The sequence below is a fragment of the Oncorhynchus clarkii genome, chromosome 20 (genome assembly GCF_045791955.1).
Source record: "Oncorhynchus clarkii lewisi isolate Uvic-CL-2024 chromosome 20, UVic_Ocla_1.0, whole genome shotgun sequence".
Taxonomy (NCBI): Eukaryota; Metazoa; Chordata; class Actinopteri; order Salmoniformes; family Salmonidae; genus Oncorhynchus; species Oncorhynchus clarkii.
Genome location: NC_092166.1, coordinates 34,465,287 through 34,478,318, shown reverse-complemented (window position 1 = coordinate 34,478,318; position 13,032 = coordinate 34,465,287). Strand labels below are relative to the sequence as shown.

Below are 13,032 nucleotides of genomic sequence, written 5' to 3'. Positions count from 1 at the left end.
AAATAATATTAAGACACATCAGATGTTGCTGATGTTTCAGCATTGCCTGTCTCAACTAATGTTTTTTTCCTACCTTGTCAGATTTTGTAAAGCTTGTTGAAACAGTGTAAAACAAACATATTTTTTTATTTTATTTGTATTTTTTTTAAACAATTTGTTTCTTGGTTTTCACAACATTCAATAAATCTGTCATGTGAGGTTCAATAATTCAATTTTACAAGCACAGCAAATGTAACTAAAAACATACAGCATACAGATACATCACACGGACATATTATGCCACACAATAACACCTGCATAGACAGTACATACCATCACACCATTCTAGATGTTACCTCAGATCACACACCATACAGCACAACAATAAAAACAAACTTCCTTAACAGAACAATTTGGCAAACTTTAACATAGTATGTGGTTTTTGGGGAGAACACACACCACAACGTTTTCATTTCCAACATTTTCTTCTGGTCAACTGTTTTCCTCAGTAATGTGCGGTATGTTATCTCGTTTGGATAAGACAACAGGGTGGGGTTTTCTACTTCGCTGTATTTCTCAGAGAGTAATAGTCGTGTCCCTGTACAGTCAGTTCCTGTGAATAAGTTAGGTAAATAAAAAGGTTGCTGTGCTGCATCTGGCAGACTTGTGGATCGAGGTTTGGACTGTGACACGCAGCACTACGGTGTTGCGCTCAGAATCACTGGCCCGCCAGGGGAATAAACCCGTCAACATGATGCGTCTCTGGTGAGGCCAGGAGCCAAAGCTCAGCCATCGTGTTTGAGGAGAATTGTGTGTTTGTGTCGACCTGTGAGGGGGAGAGAGGTGAGAGAGAAAGGGTGAGATGGACAGGGAGGAGTAGGGTTGGGTTTGGCTGGGATGACCTGAGGGAGGAACGTTGATTTTTCTGGGGAGAAATAGGGAAGGGTTAGGGTGGGTTTTGGGAGGGAGAGGGAGGAGTAACTGCAGGGTAAAGGAGGGGCGGGGTGAGGTTTTGGATTGCGATTAGTGGAATTCTTTCTTTCTCTCTGTTTTTCTCTCGCTCTGCATGTTGGAACAGATTCTCTCCTCTGTGCTGTTTTCTCTCTGGCCCCTTTTTCTTCATGTTTCAGGGGGCTGTAAACCAAGGGAAGGACAAACACACATTGTGAGATTCAAATCACCTTTAATTTGTCACACACTCCGAATACAACAGGTGTAGACTTTACTGTGAAATGCTGACTTTACGAGCCCTTCCCCAACCATGCAGAGTTAGAAAGTAAGGAATAAAAAAGGAGATAGTAACACAAAGTAACAACAACGAGACTATGTACAAGGAGTACCAGCACTGATTCAATATGCAGGGGTACGAGGTAGTTGAGGTAATTGTACATGTGGGTAGGGGTAAAAGGTGACTCGGCAATCAGGATAGGTAATAAACAGGGTAGCAGCAGTGTATGTGAAGAGTGGGAAAGTGCGTCTGTGTGAGTGTGGGTGTGTTGGAGTGTCAGTGTAGCATGTGTGGGTAGTGAGTTCGCATAGAGCCAGTGTAAGAGAGTCAGTGCAAAATATAAAAGGCAGTCAATACAAATAGTCTGTGTGGCCATTTGATGAACTGTTCACGAGTCTTATGGCTTGGGTGTAGAAGCTGTTCTGGAGCCTTTTGGTCCCAGATCCTCAGCGATGTGGACACTGATTTAGTCGATGCTCCCGACCCACTCCACTTCAGCCCTGTCGATGTGAATGGAGGCGTACTTGCCCCTCCTTTTCCTGTATTCCATGATCACCTCCTTTGATTTGCTGACGTTGAGGGAGGGGCTGTTGTCCTGGCAACACACTGACAGGTCTCTGACCTCCTCCCTATAGGCTGTCTTATCATCGTCGGTGATCAGGCCACCTACCACCGTTGTGTCATCGGCAAACTTAATGATGGTGTTGGAGTCGTGCGCGGCCAAGCAGTCGTGGGTGAACAGGGAGTACAGGAGGATGGTCAACGTGGTGGATGTGTTGTTGCCTACCCTCACCACCTGGGGGCGGCCCACCAGGAAGTCGAGGATCCAGAGATTCACAAGAACTTTGGGGCGTGCCAGTCATTGCTCAAGTGTGGAGAAGTGTTTACTCAAGGTGGGTCAGGACCAGTTCGTCTAGGGTCACAGTCTAGTACTAGGTTATGATTTTGTCCTTAGTTGGGTCACAACCTTGGGGTACAACCATGTTGTTATGAGCTCATCATCGACTCCACTGGCCCACTCGGTAGTATGGGTAAGCATATGTTGTTCTCACACCCTGGAATGAATGTACAGTTGTGCATAAGCTCTGGGCATTCTGCATACTGCATGCCTAAGCTCCATATGATCCATATGACAGACCCTGGACACGTGTGTCTAAGCTCCAAATGACAGGGGGAGGATTAACAGAGGAAGTTCCCCGTCTCAGTGGGCAGACACAGCTGCTCTGGGCAGGACGAGGCACACAGTTCTCCCTACATGGAGGGGCACCAGCTATAGAATTAGGACCAAATAGAACAGACATTCCAATTCAAATGCAATGTTCTACTGTGGCAAACTCGATCCAAACATTAAGGCAGAGGCCATTTATGCGGGGGAGATCTATCTCTGATTTCATAGGTGAAGAACTCAAAGCATAAATGGTTACATGTCCCTTATAGAGTGGGAGGTGATAATACAATCATATTGTTTACACAACAGTTACTTGATACAAGCAACAGTTCCAGAACACAATGGCCTTGTGTAAGGGTACAGACATAACAGGAGTCTATGAAAGGCATAACATCACAGTCCATCGAAGAACAATAGCGCAACCCTTGAGAAGTTATAACGGCTCACCAACAGCAGTTCCACAATACGCGGAAAGGCTGTGTTACTGTGCATTTAGGACGATGTTAGTTATATACATTATCTTTCCGTGGGACCAGGTTAACTTAACTCTACAGTCTTTTCGTTCAAATGGGGACAAGGAGGATTAAGTGTAAAAAAAACCCACATATGCTCACATGCGGAAACGCACACACTCCCACATGGTAGGCGGTGTGAGGAATGCAGGTGATATGAACATCATGTGTGACCGTCTGCTTGGGATTAGCTTGTCCATCCCCCCCGTCCGTTCGAGATAGAGATCGTTCTCTACTCATCAGCAAATGTTGCAGACAATACATATACCAGACACTCACAGTTCAAGTGTGCATAGGATTTATGTGTGTCTGAGTATGTGTTAGTCAACCTGTGAAATCACACCTACCTGGGACTGCCCTGCCCTAGACCTCAGGAATCCTTGGTCTCCATGGTGACCCGTGGAATCCTTGGTCGTGGCAGTGTCTGGACATTCCAAGGGACTTGTGCGGGAAGGTACAGATTAAAAACCTGAGAGAGAGAGATGTAGACAGGCTGTAGACAGGATGTAGGGTGTGGCGGTTGATGGGATAAGCTCTCCATCCAAGTCAGAACATACCATAGCGAGAACACACCTCCCTGACCTGACTATGTTAAGAGTGCAGAACCTGTGGGCAAGTTGAGGCAGGTGTGAGGGTCTGACAAGTCAACCGACACACATTCACTCATCCCTCTGTCAGAACACATTCACACACACACACTCGCTCCAGGAAGGCACACATGCACAGTCACAGCCAAGGGGAGCATCCAGGTCATTACCTGTAAAAACATGAGGAGGTGACCAGTGTGTGTGTGTTTGTGTGAACATGTGTTTGTGTGTGTGTGTATGAAGAGGAGACCAGCGGAATCAGGTTGACTGTTGCTACCCATAACATTTAGCCTGCAAAGAGCCCGTCTCTAAGGGGTGTGTCCAGACCACGGGCTTTTTCATGGGATCATTTGAAGTGAGAGCATTGTCATTAGTAAACTCAGTGAAAGTAAGTTACTGTAAGTTCCTTAAAGTGGCACTGCTGTCAAAAACGTGTTTTCCTGTTTCTACATTATGAGGTCAATATAACACTCGGAAATTGTGAAAATGATGATAATGCTATTTTTTGTGTAAGAGCTGTTTGAAAATAAATCCTGTAATTTCAGCCTGTTCAGGTGGGATGGAGTTTTTGGCCAAGATGATGCCATAACAATCTGATCGGATTATTCTGACCAATGACCATCTTTTATTTGCATATGTATCTTCTTACTTTTAAGGGGTAAGCGGGGTAGGCTCTAGAGTCTAAATGACCCTATCCGCCAATAAGGTTTGTGAATTTAAATATATACAAATGTGTATCAACACGCCCACATTTCAATAGCAAAAGGAGGCTCAGGGAAATAAAATTTGGAGTAATTTTAATGAAATATACACACACAGTGATTTATCAGACATAGCATAGCATTTTCACAATTATTTTAAAATAAGTAAATAATAATAAAATAAAAAAGACTGCATGTGGGCTTTAATACTAGAACTTATCATTTTCTCATTGGGTATCTATTATTACTTTTATTATTACATGTTTTACTTTTCATTATTTCTCTATTTTCTTTCTCTCTACATTGTTGGGAAGGGCCCGTAAGTAAGTGTTTCACTGTTAGTCTGCACCTTGTTTACTTGTTTACGAAGCATGTGATTAAAACACTTTTATTTGACCCCCTTCAAGCTAATGAACAGTCATTCTGACTGCAGCATTCTAACAGTGTAATTAATACATTTCATATATCGCAAAAATAATTATTTGGTTGTGTGTGGTCAAAGGAATTATCCGTAGAGCTCCGAGGGAGGATTGTGTCGAGGCACAGATCTGTGGAAGGGTACCAAAAAATGTCTGCAGAGTTGAAGGTCTCCAAGAACGGTGGCCTCCGTCATTCTTAAATGGAAGAAGTTTGGAACTTCCTAGAGCTGGCTGCCCAGCCAAACTGAGCAATCGGGGGAGAAGGGCCTTGGTCACTGGGGTGACCAAGAACCCAATGGTAACTCTGACAGAGCTCCATAGTTCCTCTGTGGAGATGGGAGAACCTTCCAGAAGGACAACAATCTCTGCAGCACTCCACCAATCAGGCCTTTATGGTAGAGTGGCCAGACGGAAGCCATTCCTCAGTAAAAGGCACATGACAGCCTGCTTGGAGTTTGCCAAAAGGCACCTAAAGGACTCTCAAACCATGACAAAAAAGATTCTCTGGTCTGATGAAACCAGGATTGAACTCTTTTGCCTGAATGCCAAATGTTATGTCTGGAGGAAACCCGGCAACATCTCTACGTTGAAGCATGGTGGTGGCAGCATCATGTCTGGAGGAAACCCGGCAACATCTCTACGTTGAAGCATGGTGGTGGCAGCATCATGTCTGGAGGAAACCCGGCAACATCTCTACGTTGAAGCATGGTGGTGGCAGCATCATGTCTGGAGGAAACCCGGCAACATCCCTACGGTGAAGCATGGTGGTGGCAGCATCATGTCTGGAGGAAACCCGGCAACATCTCTATGGTGAAGCATGGTGGTGGCAGCATCATGTCTGGAGGAAACCCGGCAATATCTCTACGATGAAGCATGGTGGTGGCAGCATCATGCTGTGGGGATGTTTTTCAGTGGCAGGGAATGGGAGACTAGTCAGGATTGAAGGAAAGATGAAAACGTGCTCCATAGCGTTCAGGACCTCAGACTGGGGCGAATGTTCACCTTCCAACAGGAGAATGACCCTAAGCACACAGCCAAGACAACGCAGGAGTGGCTTCGGGACGAGTCTCTGAATGTCCTTGAGTGGCCCAGACTTGAACCCGATCAAACGTCTCTGGAGAGACCTGAAAATAGCTGGGCAGCGACGCTCCCCATCCAACCTGGCAGAACTTGCAGAACTTGCAGAGAAGATTGGAAGAAACTCCCCAAATACAGGTATGCCAAGCTTTTAGCGTCATACCCAAGAAGACTCAAGGCTGTAGTCACTGCCAAAGGTGCTACAACAAAGTACTGAGTAAAGGGTCTGAATACTTATGTAAATGTAATATTTATGTTTTTTATTTTTAATACATTACATCTGAATACTTTCCGAATGCACTGTGTCGATATGACAGCAGTCAATTATTGTCAGTGTTTCCTGCTCTGTACAAACGATCGCGTGACATGGTTTCTCCAAAGAAAGGTAGGCTAGGCTATCCCAAACATTTTGTGCTGATAATCAGCCTGTACCATTGTCACCGACTTGTTCTATCCAAAAGGTGCTGTCCCGTCCTCGCTCCTGTCTCACTGCTTCATTTGGTGCCGAGTGCCTCAGAGGTATAAGGCACTGCATCTCAGTGCTGGAGGTGTCACTACAGACACCCTGGTTCGAATCCAGCGTTATCACAACCGACCGTGATTGGGAGCCCCATAGGGTGGCGCACAATTGGCCTAGCGTTGTCCGGGTTTGGCCGATGTAGGAAGTCATTGTAAATAAGAATTTGTTCTTAAACTGACTTGCCTAGTTAAATAAAGGTTCAATTTTAAAAATGTAAATGGTGGTAGCCCGGTTCAGCTTTTTTTGTGCAATAGGCCTCGAAGGTGTAGGCTGTGGCTCAGAATCAGAAGAATAATCATCAGAAAGGTCCTGATTAATTTCTTCCCCACCATCTGTGCCGTTTTCGTTCAGATTTAGTCAATTACACACGCTCTCACTGTGTGCTCCAAGTAGACTAGTGTAGGCTGATAAAACTTGGACTGCTGTTCTTCATTCACAATTGGGGATTACAGAATTGTGCATCATTCGCCTCCGCTCACTCATCAAGTCACTCATCAAGTTAATTTATCTCATCTGTTGTTATATGTGTGACATTTATTTCGGTAGGCCTCTAGTTTAGGTTCAGTTTTGAGACAATTATCGGGGGGGATTATCAACTGGGCACAGCACTTTAATGTCAGGAGAAGGAGCGGAGCAGGCTCTACTGTCAGGAGAAGGAGCGGAGCAGGCTCTACTGTCAGGAGAAGGAGCGGAGCAGGCTCTACTGTCAGGAGAAGGAGCGGAGCAGGCTCTACTGTCAGGAGAAGGAGCGGAGCAGGCTCTACTGTCAGGAGAAGGAGCGGAGCAGGCTCTACTGCCAGGAGAAGGAGCGGAGCAGGCTCTACTGTGAGGAGAAGGAGCGGAGCAGGCTCTACTGTCAGGAGAAGGAGCGGAGCAGGCTCTACTGTCAGGAGAAGGAGCGGAGCAGGCTCTACTGTCAGGAGAAGGAGCGGAGCAGGCTCTACTGCCAGGAGAAGGAGCGGAGCAGGCTCTACTGCCAGGAGAAGGAGCGGAGCAGGCTCTACTGTCAGGAGAAGGAGCGGAGCAGGCTCTACTGTCAGAAGGATGAGCAAAACCATTCAAAAAAGTACATGCCCTCCTTAAACTGTTGATAACTCCAGTTCTGTTTTTGATATTACAATTCTAGCAACGGCAGTGTGTTATGTAGACTTATATAGGAAAAGTCAAGGAGGGGGCATGACTTAAAAAATAGCAGAGTAATAAAACAATTAAATTCATGAGCAGTGGTTCTAGTGTTAAGACAGGAGGCTGGGGTTATTACAGGGTGTGGTTAGAGACAGAGAAGATTTACGCCTGGCAAAACAAGTCATAGTGATAGATTTAAGAAGGGTTGGGGACACAGCAAGTAAGGAAGTATGTGGATGAGGAAACAAATATCATATACACACACATATGTTCAGCCACACACAAACACATATGCGCATAGGCACACACACGCACATGCACGCACACACACACACCGGGGCCTAATTGGTGCTCGTTGAGGCACATTTCTCACTGTCACATGATGCTAATGTACAGTTAACCCTCAGGAATGCAGGCAGTGTGTGTGTGTGCGTCTGTGTGTGTTTTTGTGCGCATGTATGTGTAGGGCTGCGTGTAAAGTAGAATCGCCTGACCAGAATGAAGGGAAGATCCTGTCTTAAAGTAACTGTCCAGTTAAAAGCTCATATTCTGTTTGCGCATAACTAAATAATGTTGTTGACTCGTCCTTTACTTGTTGTGGCCAGAGCATTAATTAGAGAAGAAACTCAGTAAAACCCCATCTCAGACTTGTTTTTGAAACAAACCTTTTAAGAAAACACATGAAATTTGCTTGGATAATGACATCATCCTCTTCTGCCAAAACAGGCCCGAATGTGATTGGTCCATCAGCTTTTTACTTTTTTACAAATTCTCAGGTGGGAAGAAGGATCCTTCTCGAGACTAGAGGAGACTCAGGCCCAGGAGTGCACACTCACTACACACAATCAAGCTAGCTAGCAAGCCAATCAATCCACAGCTGGTGTTAGCAATTAAGACTAAGCCTATGCAACAACTATTTTGCCAGTTATTTCTATTTCAAAATATGTGATTTGTAAGAGTGGCCTGCTGGCTGTTTGGAAGCAGTCAGCTAACGTTAGCATTTTAACATTAGCTATTGCGGCTAGCTGGCTAACCAACAACAAAACAAGTCAGATCCTCCAGACAACAGCCATCTCGCCATTCCCTTCTATTTGAAACCCTTTGGTTTCTAGCCTAGCTAAAAGTGTTATGTCAAGAGAAACCTTGTTAAGTTGTTGACTGATATACAGTAGGTAGCAGCAGTAGCTAGCTAGCTAGCTAGTTATGCAGCTAACAACACAGAAATTCGGAATATAGTGACAAAGCAAAGTTCAGAAACAACTCACGCTAGTGAAGTAGTCTGCATTTACAGTGCCTTCAGAAAGTATTCACACCCCTAGTCTTTTTCCACATTTTGATGTGTTACAGACGGAATAAAAAATGTACTAAATTGAGATTTTGTGTCAATGGCCTACACCCAATACCCATTAATATCAAAGTGGAATTATGTTTTTAGAAATGTTTACGAATAAAAAATGTATGGCACGCCTAAATACGTTCAGGACAAGAATGTGCTGAATAAATTGCATGTACTCACTCTGTGTGCAATAATAGTGTTTAACATGATTTTTGAATGACCTCATCTCTGTACTCTATACATACAATTATCTGTAAGGTCCCTCAGTCGAGCAGTGAATTTCAAACACAGATTTATCCACAAAGACCAGGGAGGTTTTCCAATGCCTCGCAAAGAAGAGCAGCTATTGGTAGATGGGTAAAAATAGAACAAGCAGACATTGAATCCCTTTGAGCATGGTGAAGTTATAAATTACAATTTGGATGGTGTATCAATAAACCCAGTCACTACAAAGATACAGGCGTCCTTCCTAACTCAGTTGCCAGAGAGGAAGGAAACCGCAGCTGTAATCGCTGCTAAAGGTAATTCTAGCATGTATTGACTCGGGGGTGTGAATACTTATGTCAATTAAATATTTCTGGATTTCATTTTCAATAAATGTGCAAAAATGTCTACAAACATGTTTTCACTTGGCCATTATGGGTTATTGTGTGTACTGTAGATGGGTGAAGAAAAAAACGTATTAATCCATTTTGAATTCAGGCTGTAATACAACAATATGTGGAATAAGTCAAGGGGTATAAATACTTTCTGAAGGCAGTGTTATGCTGTTATAGTAAAGTGCTCAAGTAGTTCCATCGTGCGTCCTGAATCCATCCATACTATTTGACTTGGTGCAGCCATGCTCAGGCAGTCTGCCCCAGTGCCTTCACTTGGGAACTAATTTCAATATCTAGCTGTATGTGCATCTCATTGGCTGAGCTGTCAAATATATATTTTGTTACCAGTACACGCCCAAACCACTCTGTTGTTTCCTAACAGGCCAAGAGCACGACCAAGAGAAAAGCTGCTTAATTTGAATTAATTTAAAAAATTTGGAAGGACATCTATTTAATTCATATTGTAATTCATTTTAGGTAATCTAAAATCTACAACACTGGACAGATACTTTAAATCGCTGAAACTAGGCATATTAACTTTCATCTTCCATCTTTTACATGCTTCTTCCTGTCAAAGCTTTTCTCCAACTGCCTAAATGAAAAAGAATAGAATAGAATGCAAGTGAAGTAAAGTTGTAGCTCTGTCTGTCAGATATGACCTGCATCCTAAGGTTTAAAAAACCCACAAGTCTCAGCTGTATTGCTGGAGGTGTGTGTCAGTCTGTGTCTGTGTGTGTGTGTGTGTGTGTGTATAGTTTGAGGCCACACTTAATGTCTTTGATCTTTTCAGACTCTCTTTGCCTAACTATTTTGTCTGTTCCTCTCAGGCACAACACAATCCTTGGACAATGCCTCGTCTCTCTGCAGAGTGGACTGGGGAGAACCGGTTTGACAACTTCTTAAAAAGAGAACAGTCTTTAAACTGGGCCCCCTCTTTCTCCATGTGTGTGTGTGGGGGGGCTGAGCCTCCAGTGGGAGCTGTAGAGAGGCATGACTTAGGGCAAGATCAGATAAGTGTGCGAGAGAGGAATACATTTGGGACAAGCATACTATTACCCAGCAGAACACATCACACGCACGCACGCACACCACAGACAGACACATACACACACACACACACACACACACACACACACACACACACACACACACACACACACACACACACACACACACACACACACACACACACACACACACACACACACACACACACACACACCACAGACAGACATCACTGGCGGTCGGTGCCGTTTAAAATTGATTATTTATATTTCATGAGCATGGCCTCATTCCTATTACAGCATATTGGATGACTGTCATTCATATTCCATTCACCCAGCTCAATGTAACATCGATAGGTTAATGCACAAATTTTCCCTGTACCCATCATGAGGTTGCTACAACCTAGCCGATGAATGAACGTTTACAACGTAGGTGCACAGGTCGAAAGAATTTTGAGTAATCAAAGTGACAGACATTGACACATTCGATACCGCCTTGCACTCTAGCTGATCTAGGGTGTAATCATTAGTCCAACAGTTGCAAATTAGAGTTTCTATTGAACATTTTCAGTTATGTTTATCCCCGTTTTGTTCCGTTTGCTTCCGTTTAAGAAATACGTTTTTCAGCAGAATCGGCGGATTGAATACACCCCGATCACACACAAACAAAGTTCACTTTCATTGCAGCCACATAAAAAACCTGATCACTTTGCTCACTTCGCTAGTATACACAGTATAATTCCTTCTCGCTCTCCTCATCTCACCTTTTCCCTTCGCTTGCGGACCTTGAGCAGGCAAATAAAACTTTCCAAGCCAAACAATCATACTGCAAACCGCTACACACAGCCTACATTGTTGTCTCATAGTCAACATAGCTACTAGAAAAAACACATTAGTAAACCCGCTACAATCATGCAGTAGAGTACCGTCAGAAAGCAGTTTAGCAGTTATAGTGGCGGGTCCCGGTGGCAATAATTTAATAAAACCAAAAGCCAGTTGTGTAAAGTACTTAAGTAAAAATACTTTCAAGTACTACTTAAGTAGTTTTTTTGTGGTATCTGTACTTTACTTTACTATTTACATTTTTAACAACTTGTACTATCACTTCACTACATTCCTGAAGAAAATAATGTACTTTTTACTCCATACAGTTCCCCTGACACCCAAAAGTACTCGTTACATTTTGAATGCTTAGCAGCAGACTTTCAATTTTACTTGAGTAATTTTTTATCACGGTATCTTCACTTTTACTCAAGTAGGACACTCGGGTACTTTTTCCACCACTGCCAAAAGATTACCTTGACTTGGAAGAGTTCCAGTGTTGGATAGCCATAGCCAGCTAGCTAACATAGCATTCCTCTCCTTTTGAGCCGGGTGTTTGAGTAGGCTAAACTAGCTAACTGCATTCAACAAGCTAAGTGAAAGTTAAAGTTTAAAAAAATACTACCAATTATAGCTATCTCTATCTTTCTCTCAATCTCTCTCTATTTCTCGCTCTCTCTTTCTCTCTCTTGCTTCTTAATTTAGGAAGAAATGAATTTGTTCAAAACTGTTCAACTATTGTCTTTCTCTCTCTTTGAATCAACTACTCACCACATTTTATGCACTGCAGTCGTAACTAGTTGTAGCTTATGCTTTCAGTACTAGATTCATTCTCTGATCCTTTGAACATGTCAGTTCATGCTGCAAGAGTTCTGATAGGTTGGAGGACTTCCTCCGGAAGTCATAATTACAGTGTAAGTCTATGGAAGAGGCTGAGAACCAGGAGCCTCCTAGGTTTTGTATTGAAGTCAATATACCCAGAGGAGGACAAAAGCTAGTTGGTGTTACCCTATAGAGTGCTGCCGAGGCTACTGTAGACCTTCATTGCAAAACAATGTTTTAATAAATTATTTGGTGACATTAGAATGTATTTAGTATAGTTTTATCTAAAAAGGATAACTTTTTAAATATTTCACTATTTAAATTTTTATGAAATTGAGGAGGATGGTCATCCCCTTCCTCCTCTGAGGAGCCTCCACTGACACACACACCACAGACAGACACACACATCTCACAGACAGACACACACACACCACAGACTGACACACACATCTCACAGACAGACACACACACCACAGGGGCTGTAAAATATGTGTCATAATAGTATATACAACTGCTCCATAAACAGAAACATATTAAAGCTGCAATATGTAACTTTTTAGGCGTCCCAACCAAATTCACATAGATCTGTCCTTCTCATTGAAAGCAAGTCTAAGAAGCGGTAGATCTGTTCTATGTGCGCTATTACTATGCTTTCCGATCTTAAGTTTCGTTTTGTGTCTTTTACTTTCAGTTTTGTACACCAGTTTCAAACAGCTGAAAATACTATATTTTTGGTTATGGAAAATATATTTCACAGCGGTTTAGAATGTACAATGATTCTCTACACTGTACTTGCTTGTTTTGTCACATAAACTGAAATTAGGCAAACTGTTAGAAGTTTAGCAACCAGGAAATGACGGAGCGATTTCTGCATTGTGCACCTTCAACCATTTTAGAGCTGGTTGTCAAACATGTGTCTCAAAGGCTGTTTTTGGCATTCAATGGACCCTCAGGGCAAGTCCTTTCCTAGAGACATCCACTTGCAATTGAGCAGCCTAAAACAGGAAAACAGCCATATATTATGAGGGTTGTGTATTAGAAGTCCAGTGTGTAAACAGACATCTAAGCCAGACTTTGATAAATGATGTCCGTTTGACTGGCTCTGTCTGGCTCTGTCAGAGGAAGTACTTCTG

At 43.2% G+C, this 13,032-nt stretch overlaps 1 long non-coding RNA gene across 1 annotated transcript; it reads right to left on the bottom strand.

The window, feature by feature from the left end:
• Positions 1 to 208: 208 nt before the first annotated feature.
• Positions 209 to 11,092, bottom strand: LOC139377407 (uncharacterized). The gene is made up of 3 exons (XR_011628003.1): positions 11,020 to 11,092; positions 3,235 to 3,356; positions 209 to 1,113 (listed from the first exon to the last, which is right to left on the bottom strand). It is a non-coding gene; the product is annotated as an uncharacterized lncRNA (long non-coding RNA).
• Between the last annotated feature and the right edge of the window lie 1,940 nt (positions 11,093 to 13,032).